General features: G+C 39.2%; 1 long non-coding RNA gene across 1 annotated transcript in view; it reads right to left on the reverse strand.

Annotated features, from left to right (window-relative positions):
- Positions 1 to 14,641, reverse strand: part of LOC116073413 — a 68,795-nt gene that overhangs the window by 47,729 nt on the left and 6,425 nt on the right. The window lies entirely within an intron of this gene.

A 14,641-nucleotide genomic window follows, 5' to 3' on the forward strand; every position in this document is an offset into this window, starting at 1 on the left:
TACAAAAGGGTTTTGAATGCCCAGACCAGGAGTTATGACCCCAACTGGATGCTATGAATTGAACTTGGTGCTTAGATAGTACAGTAAGAACTCATAACTCCTGAGACATCTTCCTAGAACCTTGTGAACACACTCAGCTCTGAAGGAAACAATCGAGAGAGAGGGAGAGACTGGGAGAAAGAAGGTCCATGTGAAGGAAAAGGTTCCTTGTTTAGGTGTGTGCCTAGGGATGAACACACCATAGTGAGCAGAGGGTGCTAAGGGCCTTCAGCAGATCCCTATGATTTTCAAGCTAATTAGAAGCTACAATGGCTTCCTGAACAAGGAACAATATAATTAAAATAATTTAGGGAAAGGATAATCATTGCTTTAATTAGGATGGATTAGAGAGGAAAACTCACTGCCTGGCTAAGGTTTGATTCTACTACAGGATTAGAAAAGAAAACTTGAACCTAAGGAATATTCTGCTAACAGATGGGGAACAGAGGTATAAACAAGGTGTAAACAGAATTGTCCTAGGATTCCTAGTGCATAACAATAGAGAGCACAACCCTAGAGAAAGACCCAAGGTATATATATTGTTAAGCTGTTTCAGAGTACAAATACACATTAATAGTTAATGCATTCCACCGTTCAATGCTAGTATTTTATTAGGAAAAGAAAACCTTCAGGCCAAAGTAAGTTCATAACATGACATTCACTTCCCCTATGCTCTTGAGGGTTTGTCCCCCCAAACTTGGTATAATAACCTGCAAAATAAAGTCAGAAATCAGTACTACTAGACACTCCTACTCCTTTGAAGACATTACCAGTAGGAGCTCAGTCTACTTACCCAATTCATTTCACAGAGCTACCAAACAGCTGGCAGGCTCAAATAGACTTAGTATCATTTGAAAACCCAGAACTTGGAAGTTAAAAGAACCCTATCACAAGGTTGACACCTTAATCTCACTCACGTCTGGTTCTGTGGTTGGCATTATCGAGAGATTGATGAATCTCCACTCACTGATTTTATGTCTGTGAATACTGCATTTGCTACCAGCCCCAGTCTTCATTGGTACATGTGGTCATTTTTCAATTATCAAGTGACCTATATTGATAAAATACTGCACAGCTTTTGAATATGCTCTCTGTATGACAGATGCAAATCTATCCTTTGAGTAATAAATTGTATTTAGACATTTCTAAAGCAATAAGGTGGACAGAATCTTGTCTTAGGTGCAAAGATTTGAACAACCTGCTTCATGTTTAATCTCTTTTTATCTATTACTGGATTCTAATAAGTAAAATAAGTATTTTTTTCCTTAACTGAGAAAGGTAGCTAAGGAAAATTGGTTCAGAGTTTCAAACTTCAGATAGAATCTACCTAGATTTGGGCATATTAATCTCCCTCCCTCTTCTCTGTTCTCATTTGCTCTCCATCTAGCTTGACCATGAAATCTCAGTGACAACTGAGTAGAGGATGCCATCAGCCACTATCCTCCAAATGCTGCATGCTTAGAGCAGTAGCAGGCATCCAATGAGGCAGCTATGTCTTCTTCACATAGAGAGAAATTCAAGTTGTTTTTTTTTATCGATCCTATGACATCTTTGCTATTTGACAGTCCCAATGTCTACACAATGCACAGAGAAAAATTGTACAGGCAATCATTCTAAAGCCTACAGCTTAATAGTATCAGAAATGTCTAAATAACAAACCATGTCTGAATGAAGGAGAAAATTGCTATTTTGTAGAACAGAAATGTTTTCCACAAAAGATGCCTTAATGAGAGGTTAGCATTTGATAAAGCAGGAATAAATGTTTCAACAGGCAGAGTAAACAGTAGAAACAGCAATCTTAGAGGTACAGAACACACACTGTAGTCAAGAATAACTAATTCTAGACATTTTATTTTATTTCTATCATTTTACTTTCTTTCAGGAATAAAGCTGCTATCTTTTCTGGAGAATAGAAAATGAGGTAAGTCCACACAAGACACTGATATAAGAACTATACTATCATCCTCATTAACAATACTATCCTTAGCAAAACTAATAATTACATGTAAAATTTCATGAAGTGCAATGTACAGTGATGGACACTCAGTCTACATTTCCCATCCATCTGTTAAATGGTAATTCATTTCAGAATAATAAGTTATGCTCCCAGAGAGATTATCCCTCAGTCACATATTCACTCAGAACAAGAGGAAGATCCTGATATAACACCCACACTTGGTGTCTTAGTTAGAGTGTCAGTGCTGTGAACAGACACCATGATCAATGCAACTCCTATAAAGAAATTTAATTGTGGCTGACTTACAAGTTTAGAGATTCAGTCCATTGTCATCAAGGCAGGAACGGGGCAGGATCCAGACAGACATTGTGCAGGTGGAGCTGAGAGATCTACATCTTCATCTGAAGGCTGCTGGAAGACTGGCTTCTAGGCAGCCAGAAAGAGGGTCTTAAAGCCCACACCAATAGTGACACACCTATTCCAACAAGGCCACACCTCCTAATAATGCTGTTCCCTGGGCTAAGCATATACAAACCATCACACTTGGGGAGAGTCCTGGTACAGTGCCCACATTTGCCCCTCTTTGGAAATCTTTCCCATTACCTGTGTTCAGGATGAAAAATGATGGTTAAAAATGGGCAAGTTGGATCTCAGAGACCTTGTAAGTCACTGATTTGAAAGAAGTATGGTCAGTTCTCCCACATCTATAACAATGATGACCAAAACCATCCAATTCATCTTACTGCTGCTCCACGCTCATTTGCTTGGTTTCCTGTGTAACACAATGGTGCAGAATACACAGCCCTTGGAGAAAGATCATCAGAAGTAAGACTTTAACTTTTGATATTTTGATATCCGTTAGAATATAAAGAGTTCAAACTAATTCACCCACTTTACACTGTTTTTATTAATTGTACCATTTCAGCGCTGCAAAAAGATATAAGCTAGGAGAAAGTGGAAGTGTGGAGAAGTCAATTACACAGATACCAATGACTTCTTAGCCCATGGGAGCAAACAGTTCAAGGTTGTTTGGTTGATTACACAGAGCAAAAACTTCCAGGTTGAAAATGAAAACGGGATCATCACCAGCTCAATTTCTAAGGAATACCTTTATTTTTTAAAGATGACACTGTGGCTCACAGCTTTGTCCTTGAAACTATAAACTAACATGTTTGAAATGACCACAGCTCTACTACACATTGCTGTGTGGTTCTGGAGAAATTCAGGTGTTTTCCTGATTTAAACATCATTGACCTTAGCTCATAAACATTTAATGAAGGAATAGAAGTTAATTATCCAAAGGTCTCTTCAGCTCCAGTCTTATTACAGCCATTGTGCTAGAAGTTGCTTTTGTTAAAAAAAAAAAAATGACTAAAAAATCCGTTGGGCCATTTATTCAAAATATTCATTCCAAGTTATGAGAAATATGAAATGTCTACAAAACAAGACAGGTAGTATAAATGAATATCTTCAAATGGATAAGACATAACATGGGATTATTGGCCTCCTTCAGATACTGACTATTCAAGAGAACATTGTTTGAACTCCAGGACATTTGGCCAAAACCTATCACACTAATTCCTAAGTAAAGAATAGATATGCCATCTGACAACACAGCTGCCATTTTTACCACAACCCCAGCTAGCTTCCATCATGTCTCTTCTTCCATCTTCAGCATTTACTTTCAATTATCATCCATCTCTGGAGAAAACTTGGATTCAACTATTCCAGGCAGCTTTGAAATAGATTCGTCTCATTCCAGACAGCTCTGAAATAGCTTAGGGTGTTGCCTGTGTGCTCCACTTAGCGCCTGCTGAATTTGTTAGTGCTGGGCAGCCTGACTTTCTTGCACTTCTACTCTTGATTTCCGTGCAACTTTCCACTCTGATCTAACTTCTAGATTTTTTTGGGGGGGGAGATACTTTTGAACTAACTTCATTATCCACCCTTACATAACGGTTCTTGCTTTAGCTCAGTGCCCCTCTTCTTGAGATTACAAACATACTTGTGTGGATAACTGGTATCTCCAATACCAATCTTTGTATGTTGTCTTATCTATGCCAATAGCAAAGTGCTAATCTCACCTCCTAACTCACTGTATTGGCTGGCTTTGTGTGTCAACTTGACACAGGCTGGAGTTATCACAGAGAAGGGAGCTTCAGTTGGGGAAGTGCCTCCATGGGATCCAGCTGTGGGGCATTTTCTCAATTAGTGATCAAGGGGGTAGGGCCCCTTGTGGGTGGTGCCATCCCTGGGCTGGAAGTCTTGGGTTCTATAAGAGAGCAGGCTGAGCAAGCCAGGAGAAGCAAGCCAGTAAGAAACATCCCTCCATGGCCTCTGTGCCAGCTCCTGCTTCCTGACCTGCTTGAGTTGAGTTCCATTCCTGGCTTCCTCTCCTGGTGATGAACAGCAAGATGGAAGTAAGCTAAATAAACCCTTTCCTCCACAACTTGCTTCTTGGTCATGATGTTTGTGCAGGAATAGAAACCCTGACTACGACACTCACCTTTCTTCTTCTTGATTTAGAAAACTCAGTCTGATCTAATATATCTTTTTGCTAACTACCTTGCTTTCTTAAGCCTTATCAGTCCAGGACATTGATGAATTGCTGCAAAGTCATCATAGAAAGAGAAGGCCCCCATTCAGATTCCTGAGGGCTCTCTGTGGTGACAGCAGCAACAGCATGCTGGTCCCAGAATAATCACTTTAATGACTTCCAAAAAGCAAAACAAAACGCTTAGACTCTCTAACAAGTGTCTCTGAACCCTCATTTGGCTAGTCTTATAAACCAAATCCACCCACCAAACTCTACATCAGTATTTCCACCCAAGTATCTCACACATGTGGGAGACCCCACTCCTGTGGAAGATATTACTCATGTGGATGATCTCACACATTTAGGTGTTCTCACCTACAAGCAACCTCTGGCCTCAGGCTCTAAAAATTTTCACTACTACCACCTACTGACATGTATTTGTTTGTTTGTTTATCTTCCAATGTTCTTTACATCCATTATGTTAACAGTTGCTTCTCTGAAAAAAAATGACTGATAACCATCATTTGTCCATTAACCTAAAACAAGTACTCATCAGATGTTAACCCCTAAGGAAATTGCTTATATACCCCAAAGAAAGGCAGTGTTGTATTAGTATCCATCAGTAAAACCCGGGAAAAATGCATAGGCTTACTGGTGATATTCCTTAACAAAGCCCACATATCAGTACATAAAATGGAATGAATCCTGGTTTTGAAGTGCTTAGATTTTTGCAAAGTTTATATCGTGTTGAGTTTCTGGCTTTATTTAAATTAGATTTTGACATTTAAGTTTTCCTATACTGAATTTTCTTTCCTCTAATTATTAGTCTGTTTGCTGTGATAGATAACAGAATTGGTGCCAGAAGTGGCCACAGGAGACAGATCCTGGAATATGGGATTTGTATATGAATTTTGTCTCCTCTTGTAGTTGCAGACACCACAGAGGAGTGAGTGGATTCATCCACCAAAAAGAACACCACAATGATTGGTGTCATAGTTTGGCTCAAGTAGGTACATGAATACTCATATGGCCACTTCAATATCTGCATATATCCTGAGCATAAATTAGAAGGCATATAAAAATAAGCAAAAGCCTTCAAAATAAACTAAACACATACAAAATGCAATATGTATCTTTTGTAGACAAGTACATATTTTTAAAAAATCAAATACAAAGTTTAGATATGAAGATTATAGACTCTTAAAGCCATCCTTTGAACCCATACTTTCTCCATGTTTCACAATGAGCTCTAGAACCTTCACTAGTGAACAAAACACTGCTAAGACTGAAGGAACACATCTAGTTAGGCTCATAAAAATGAACATCTCAAATCCCCTAGGCACATAAGGACCCCTGACCTGCAGAACTGGCTTTTCTTCATGTGAGAAAAATAGACCCCTCCCATTAGAAAACTCTTAGACCTCACTGAGAGAAACTACTGTGAAAGAAAACTCACCAGATGCCAGTTACACGGCTTAATCCCTGAGGAAACTGTTTATATTCCCCAAAGGTTGGCTAGGTTGTGTTAGTTTCCATGACAGAACACTGGCAAAATGAGTAAGCTTACTGCTGTCACTCATCAGCAAGGACAAACACATTAAAAGAATGGATGGAGTAAACTGCACATACTAGGCTATTTGTGGGGTATAGTGCAAGGAGTCGCACCCTCATTTTGGAAGGTTTCTTGTCCTAATTGGAATTCGATTGCTGTGGAGAAACACCATGACCATTGCAATCCTTAGAAAGGGTTGGCTTACAGTTTTAGAGGTTCAGTCCATTATCATTATGTCAGGAAGCATGGCAGTGTGAAGCAGACATGGTGCTGGAGAAGGAGCTGAGAACACTATATCTGGATCCACAGTCAGGAGATAGAGAACCTATGCCAACAAGTCAGTGCCTCCTAATAGAATCACTCCCTATGGGCCATTTTTATTCAAACCACCAGAGTCTTTATCCTTTAGCTCTTAGTTGAACGGATATTGACAGTGGAGACTGTGGCAACTGAGACTGGCTAGTGACCTCAATAGTAAGAGCAATCAAGTTGCCAGAATAGCAGAAATGAAATGACAGGACTTAGAATTGCCAAAGACAAGATGAGCAAATACACCATAAGTGTTAGCACACAGGGTTCAGATCATGTTGACCTTCAGAGATTCCAGCAAATGCCAATTCTTCTCAATGTCTCTAGGACTGAAACAGATAAGAAACCTATAAAGATACTCTTTAAACCACACAACAGGAAAAGTATCCCTAAGTCTGGTGGCTAAAACTTAACTTAAGCCATCACAATGCCAAGTCATGACTTGCCAACAGCTTTTTTAAACTTAAGGCAATGCAGAGAGCAGAGATCTCGATTAAAATTAATTGCGTTCTGCTTGACACTAGTGTATTATTATATTCCTTGGAGCCCTTCTCAAAGTACACTACAGCTGAGTTACTAGAATGAATATGAAGTACAAACTAAGACAAGAGCCCACCTTTCTTTGGCATTATTAGACTTGATGAATTGCCATTTGTCTGGAAGTCCAAGATGTCAATCAGATGGTTGGGAGTTATAAAAGGAGTTTTGTACATTTGATAATGAATTCAGTAAATAAATAGATCTAGTGTGTGTGTGTGCATGTGTGTGTGTGTGTGTGTGAGAGAGAGAGAGAGAGAGAGAAAGAGAGAGAGAGAGAGAGAGAGAGAGAGACAGACAGACAGACAAGGAGAGACAAAGAGACAAAAAGACACACACACGGGGGTGGGGCTAATTTGCAGTGGTCCTTGACTACATAGTTAAGAGAACCATTTTGAGAAATCAACAGAATGCCTAATTTGGCATTTTGACCTATATAGACACATACATAGTAAAAAACAGTAATTAATTAGACCATCTTCAGCTTGCCTAGCTACCAAAATTGTGGGTCAAAAGCAATAACAAACTGCTGGGTTGTGTCAGAGGTTATTGTTGACCTCAAAGCATTGTACAAACACAGTCAGATACCAACTGGAATCACGGTTGTATTGAAATTGGATAACTGTGGACAGGAACCAGATGATGAATCTAACAGTTGCTGATGCTCCAGAGATGGGATCACTGAGCAATGACACAACCCGGTCACACTGTATGGAACATAATTTTTCCCTTAGCAATGTGTCATAAAATAAACCCTAATTTTATTTTATCTAGAAGGGGTAGGATGATATCTTCTTAGTTTTCATTTAGAAATGAGACAATTGGACTACCTTTTGAGCCAATCATAAAGACCCCTTACCCACTTTTGACATTCTACAAAGAATCACATTGATCAATTATCTTTAAGATGGTAGCTGATAAACAGAGATATTTTAGATACTTTATAAAATGCAAACTAAGCCATAAAGAATCCCATAAAACTGTTATCATAGAGAGAAAAATTCAAATGGATGAATTTAACAACACAGACTCACACTCAAACATGACTGTGAGTGACAGCAATAAAAGAAACAAGTTCAGACACTATGTGCAAAGGCCTACTCTCTATGAAGAAATGACTGACACATGGGTATCAATGATGGCTTATCTGGGTGCCCAACAACTTGAAAAGAAGTGATTAAAGACCATGACAAGAAATTGTTCAGGTGCTGAAAACTGATTCCCTAGACTCAGATAGTATGCAAAAGCAAAGAGCATTTGTTGTGCTCAGCATTTGTTTGTTTGTTTGGTTGGTTGGTTGGTTAGTTGGTTGGTTTTGGATTTTTCGAGGCACGGTTTTTCCATGTAGCCCTGGCTGTCCTGGAACTCACTCTGTTGACCAGGCTGGCCTCGAACTCAGAAATCTGCCTGCCTCTGCCTCCCAAGTGCTGGTATTAAAGGCATGCACCACCACCGCCTGGCATGATCTATATCTTGGTGGGTTTTATATCCGGGGGTCTGAGTGATGCTATGACTGGTTAGGGTCTTGCTTCAATCATACTTGACTAACTATTCTTGTATCATGCCAAGGACCTCTTGTCCACAAGCTTGGCTAGCCGTCCTTTTGCAAGGTGGTGAAGGGCTCCCTTTTATATAAACCTGTGTTTGTTCCAGTAACTGACTTGCACAGTTCTGGGAAGTAGAAACTCAGGCCTGATCTCCTGAACTGCTAGCTCACAGTCTGTTATGAAGTCAGCCTGGCTCAGTCCAATTCACTCCTTTCAGGAAAAGATCTTCACCAACCTTGCATCTGACAGAGGGCTAATATCCAAATACATAAAGAATACAAGAAATTAGTCACTAACAACCCAAATAAACCAATTTTAAAAATAGGGCACAGAGCTAAACCAAGAATTCTCAGCAGAGGAATCTCTAATGGCTAGAAACACTTAAAGAAATGATCAGGGTCCTTAGTCATCCAGAAAATAGAAATCAAAATGAATGTGATCTTGATTTAACTTTAGTAAGTTGTATCTGTCTAGAAAAATCATCCATTTCCTTAAGATTTTCCAATTTTGTGGAGTATAGGTTTTTGAAATAAGACCTAATGATTCTTTGAATTTTCTCATTGTCTGTTGTTATGTCTCCCTTTTCATTTCTGATTTTGTTTATTTGGATACTGTTTCTCTGTCTTTTAGTTAGTTTAGCTTAGAGTTTGTCTATCTTGATTTTCTCAAAGAACTAGCACTTGGTTATATTGATTCTTTACATTGTTTTCTTTGTTTGTAATTGATTTTAGCCATGATTTTGATTATTTTTCCTGCCTTCTACTCCTCTTGAGTGTGGTTGGTTTTTTTTTGTTTTGTTTTGTTTTGTTTTGTTTTTATAGATCTTTCAGGTTTACTTTTAAATTGGTGATATGAGAACTTTCTAATTTTTTTTTTTTTTTTTTTTTTTTTTTTTTTTTTTTTTTTTTTTTTGGTTTTGGTTTTAGTGCTATAACCTTTTCTTTTAGCGTTGCTTTCATTGTGGCACATAAATTTAGGTATGTTGTACCTTCACTTTCATTGAATTCCAGAAAATCTTTAATTTCTTTATTTGTTCTTAGACCCAGAGATTATTGAGTAGAGTTCTTTGGTTTCCATGAGTGTGTAGGCTTTCTGGTGTTTATGTTGTTGTTGAGGTCCCGCTTTAATCCATGGTGATCTGATAAGTTACAAGGTGTTAATTCATTTTCTTGTATCTGTTGAAGCTTACTTTGTGACTGACTATATGGTCAATTTTAGATAAGGTTCCATGAGGTGCTAAGTGTTTGAGTGAAATGTTTTGTAGATATCTTAGGTCCATTGGACTGAGGATGTGCCTAGACCTGCTGGAACTAGATACCCCATGGTGAGGTGGTACCAAAGGAGGCTCCCCTTATCTGAGGAGATGGGGAGGGAGAATGGGGAAGGTTATTTGTAAGGGTATGACTGGGCAAAGAGGAGGCTGACTGTGATTGGGATAAAGTCAATAAAAAAATGAAAACTTCAAAAAATATCCCCCCAAAAACCCTGAGATTCCACCTCACACCCATCAGAATGGCTAAGATCAAAAACTCAAGGGACTGCACATGTTGGTGAGGATGTGGAGAAGGGTGAACATACCTACATTGCTCATGGGAGGACAAACATGTACAACCACTCTGGGAATCAATTTGTTGGTTTTTCAGAAAATTGAGAATAGTTCTACCTAAAGACCCAGCTATACAATTCCTGGGCATATAGCAAAAGTTGTCCCACTATATCTAAATGTTCCACTAAGGGACACTTGCTCAACTATATTCATGGCAGCATTATTAATAATATTCCCAAACTAGAATCAACCTAGATGTTCCTCAACTGAATAATGGGAGTTAGGGAAAGTACTGAAGGAGCTGAAAGGGTTTGCGACCCCATAGGAAGAACAATAATATCAACCAACCAGAACCCCCAGAGCTCCCAGAGACTAAACCACCAACCAAAGAAGGACCCGTGGCTCTGGCTGCATATGTAGCAGAGGATGGTCTCATCTGGCATCAGTGGGAGGGGAGGCCCTTGGTCCTCTGAAGGCTCAAAGCCCAAGTGTAGGGGAATGCCAGAGTCGTGAGGTGGGAGGGAGTGGGTGGAGCACCCTCATAGAAGCAGGGGAAAGCTGGGATAGGGGGCTCTTGTAGATGGAAAACTGGGAAAGGGGATAACATTTGAAATATAAATAAATAAAATATCCAATAAAAATAAATTTAAAAAAGAAAATGTGTATGGGTCTCTTACAACAGTCATGCACACAGAAGTTACTTTGGACCTGTATTAATCTTTACTAACGAAGATACTGGCAGTCTGGTGGGAAAAGTACATCTACATCAAGCACTCTGTGTTTCCTGCCACCTCTTTATGAGCCCAATGAGCACACAGAAGCTATGCACCCATTCAATCTGAGGAGGGGCCCTTCCAAATCTGACTTAGCCATTACTACTTCTGAGATTCCATAGAACTGCTGACAGTTTCCCAGTGTGGACAGCAAGCTGATTGATTATACAATACCAACAGCCAACCAATTGGTAGAAGGTTGATTACACTGGCCCTGTTCCATTATGTGGGGTCAGCGACAGGTGCATATATCCCTGGTATAGATTATTCTCTCTCAACACCATTCACAAAGCTATTGTTGCCTGGGCTATTTTACTTGACATCATGATGATCACTCATTGTGATCATTTTCCAAACAGGATTCCCTGTAGTCATGCAACCTTCTAAAATCAAAAGACATACATAGATGGGCTTATCTCCATGGAGTCACTAATATTTTCTATTTACTTGATATTCATATATATTTGTTTCCAGCCTTTCCTTATCTCTGTTGTTACTTTATACATGCACCATAGGAGATAACAATTAAAATTTAGTTTCTAAGACCCTTAGAAGTTCTCCAGCCAAACTGTGTCTTCAGAGTCCTATTGCTAACTCCAGGAATCCATCTCCTTTCTCTCAGAGCAAGGACTTAAGGAAACTTGCAATTATAGATCCTTTCTTTTCCCCTTTGACACATAAATCTTTTTAAAAGCTCCTTGCCAGTTTTATAACACAGAAATGTGTTTCTCAAGGTCCTATCCCTTTGAGATGTAATCATGCAGGCAGATAGGACCTTTGCCTCCAAGTTTTCATGGTAGAGAAGGAACCTGGCTCTCTTTAACCCTCACTTAAACAATTGCAGTCAATTCCTAATAGTTTTTAGTTATCCCTCTTTAAAATTCATCCCCCCATCTTCCACTGGAATGTTCTCCTTAAGGAGGAAATAGTACCATAGTATGTAGTACATAGTGGCTACATTTTTTGCTCTCTCTAGATGGAGGTTGCTGCCAGCAAAGGGCAGCTACTTTAGCAGCAATGCCCTTCATTGCATAGGCCTATAATCTGAGTTTCCAAACCCAGAGCATCTAAACCCTGGGATCTTAAAGTTTATGACTCCAAGATTTCATATGTTAGAGGCTAAAGAAGGCCAATGCCCAGTGGTGTGAGCTACAAGTTCCCAGCCTTTGTGGATTGTTGGAACCCTCTACTTTTACCCTCAGAAGCTCTATTGAACTATTTTAATGACAGAACATGTGATTCCCAAAGTCTTAGCTCTTCAAAGCCTTTCGTAGTACCTCTGATTCTCCCTTTTTCTCACCTAAATATTTGCACTATCCTTTTTGGTCTTAGATGCTGTCCTAAGTTACCATCTGAATTCTTAATAGTTTTGTAGAACTCTTAGCAGGCTGTTGTTGTTGTTGTTGTTGTTGTTATTATTATTATTATTATTATTATTATTATTATCTCATATATTATATCCCCACCACATTTTCCCCTCCTTCACTTCTTCTTAATCCCTCTCCCTCACATCCCCTTTCCCCCAGATTCACCCTTCCTACATTTCCCATCATAAAAAGTCAGGACTCCCAGGGATATCAACCAAACATGTCAAATCAAGTTGCAATAAGACTAGGCACATTCCCTGATATTAAGGTTGGACAAGACTACTCAGTAGGAAGAAAATGGTCCCAAAAGTATGCAAAAAAGTCAGAGACAACCCCCCACTCTCACTACTAGGAGGCCAAGCTATACACCAATAAGTTAGACTCTTACAAGTTCCTAAGTTGTCAATTTATTCTTTGTGATCCCCTATGAGCTCTACTTAGTTCATTCTTTGGGAATTTTGTAGTATCTTGAATCCTTTTGGCTGCTACAATCCTTTATCCCTGTCTTCTTCAAGTTCCCTCTAACATTTGGCTGTGGATCTCCACATTTCTTCCCATCAAATGCTACAGAAACCTCTCTGATGATGATTATACTAGGTTCGGGTCTACAAGTATAGCAAAGTATCATTAGGAATCATTTCACTGACTTTTTTCTCGTCATGTTTGGTTCTATCCTAGATCTCTTGTCTATCTGTCTCTGGTTCCTGATCATCCACACAGTGTTAGGCATGTATCCCTTTACTGGCATGGGTCTTAAGTTGGATCAGTCATTCTGGCCACTACCAGAACTTACGTGCCACTTTTATCCCAGCACACTTTGCAGGAAAGATAATTGTTGGTTGAAAGTTTTATGGCTGGGTTGGTGTCCCAAAATCCCTCTACCAGAAGCCTTGCTTAGTTGCAGAAGGTTGTTGGTTTGGGCTACAAAACCCCCATTATTAGGAGTCTTAGCTAGGGTCACTCTCACAGACTCCTGTGAGTTTCCAGTTCTGCCTCACATCTGATGGACTCCCCCATTCCAGTCATCTCTCCCAATACTCTCTCCATCTACCCACCCCCAACCTAATCTCTCCTGTTACCATCCCCACCTGCCCCAAGTCCACCCATGACATCTATTCTAGTCTTCACTTCCCGGGGAGATTCATGTATCCCCTTTTGAGCTCTCCTTGTTACTTAGCCTCTCTGGGACTATGTATTATAACATGATTGCCAATAATCCTCAAATCATTCCACAAAATAGAAACAGGAGGAACGTTGCCCAATTCATTTTATGAGGCCACAGTCACCAGGATACATACACTAACTACACAGAGAATCAACAAAGAAAAAGAATCACAGAACAATTTCCTTTATGAACATTGATGAAAAATACTCAATAAACTTAATATAAGAACACACTAAAAGTATCATCCACCAGTATCAAGTAGACTGAATGCCACAGATGCAGAGATAGGTCAAAATATGAAAATCATCCAGTATAATATACCATATAAGCAAACTGGGAAAAAAACCCACATGATCATCTCATTATATTCTGAAAATGCCTTTGGCAAAATCCAACATGCCTACAGGATAAGAGTATTGGAGAGGTCAGGGATACAAGAACATACCTAAACACAATAAAGGCATTTTATACCAAGCCTATGGTCAACATAAAAATAAATGGAAAAAAATCAAAGCAATTGCACTAAAATCAGGAACAACCCAAGGCTGCCCACTGTCTCCATATCTATTCAATATTGTACTTGATGTTCTATCTATAGCAATAAGACAGCTAAAAAAGATGAAGGGGATACTAATTGGAAAGGGGGGCATCAAACTATTACTATTTGCAGATGATACCATGTACGCATAAGGAATGCCAAAAATTCTATCAGGAAACTCTTATAGCTGATAAACACCTTCAGCCAAGTGGACAGATACAAAATTAACTAAAAATAATAATAATCAGTAGTTCTATATACAAACAACAAACAGAAAGTCACCAAAAAAACACCCTTCACAATAGCCATTAAAACTATAGAATATCTTAGGATAACTCTAAGTAAGTGAAAGACCTATATGACAATAACTTATAGTCTTTGAAGAAAGAAATTAAAGAATCTCTGATGATGGTAAAGACTAGGAGTAGGCAAAAGATCACTTCTGGAATCCTTTATTGAAATCAAATGTGCAACTCTGATGATAGGAGAGGAGAACCCAGACCAAGTCTAAAAGAACCTCATGGCTGCATATAGTCAGAAAAGAGGTATGGCAAGCTTCTAACAAGTCTTCCAAAGAGATACAGCCTCCTGTCTCCCAATCATATACTTTTTGCTGAATCATTGGCAAATATGGTCTTACCTTTCCTTTACCTAGTAGGTATGACAAAGTCCAGAGAGGAGCAGTCAGTGTCTTCTGAGGAGTACAGTCAGTGCTGTGGGGATGCCCTTGTTGCAGGACAGTTTAAGGCACCAGTGCAAGCATCAGTGGTTGTGA

Source organism: Mastomys coucha, unplaced genomic scaffold (genome assembly GCF_008632895.1).
Source record: "Mastomys coucha isolate ucsf_1 unplaced genomic scaffold, UCSF_Mcou_1 pScaffold23, whole genome shotgun sequence".
Taxonomy (NCBI): domain Eukaryota; kingdom Metazoa; phylum Chordata; class Mammalia; order Rodentia; family Muridae; genus Mastomys; species Mastomys coucha.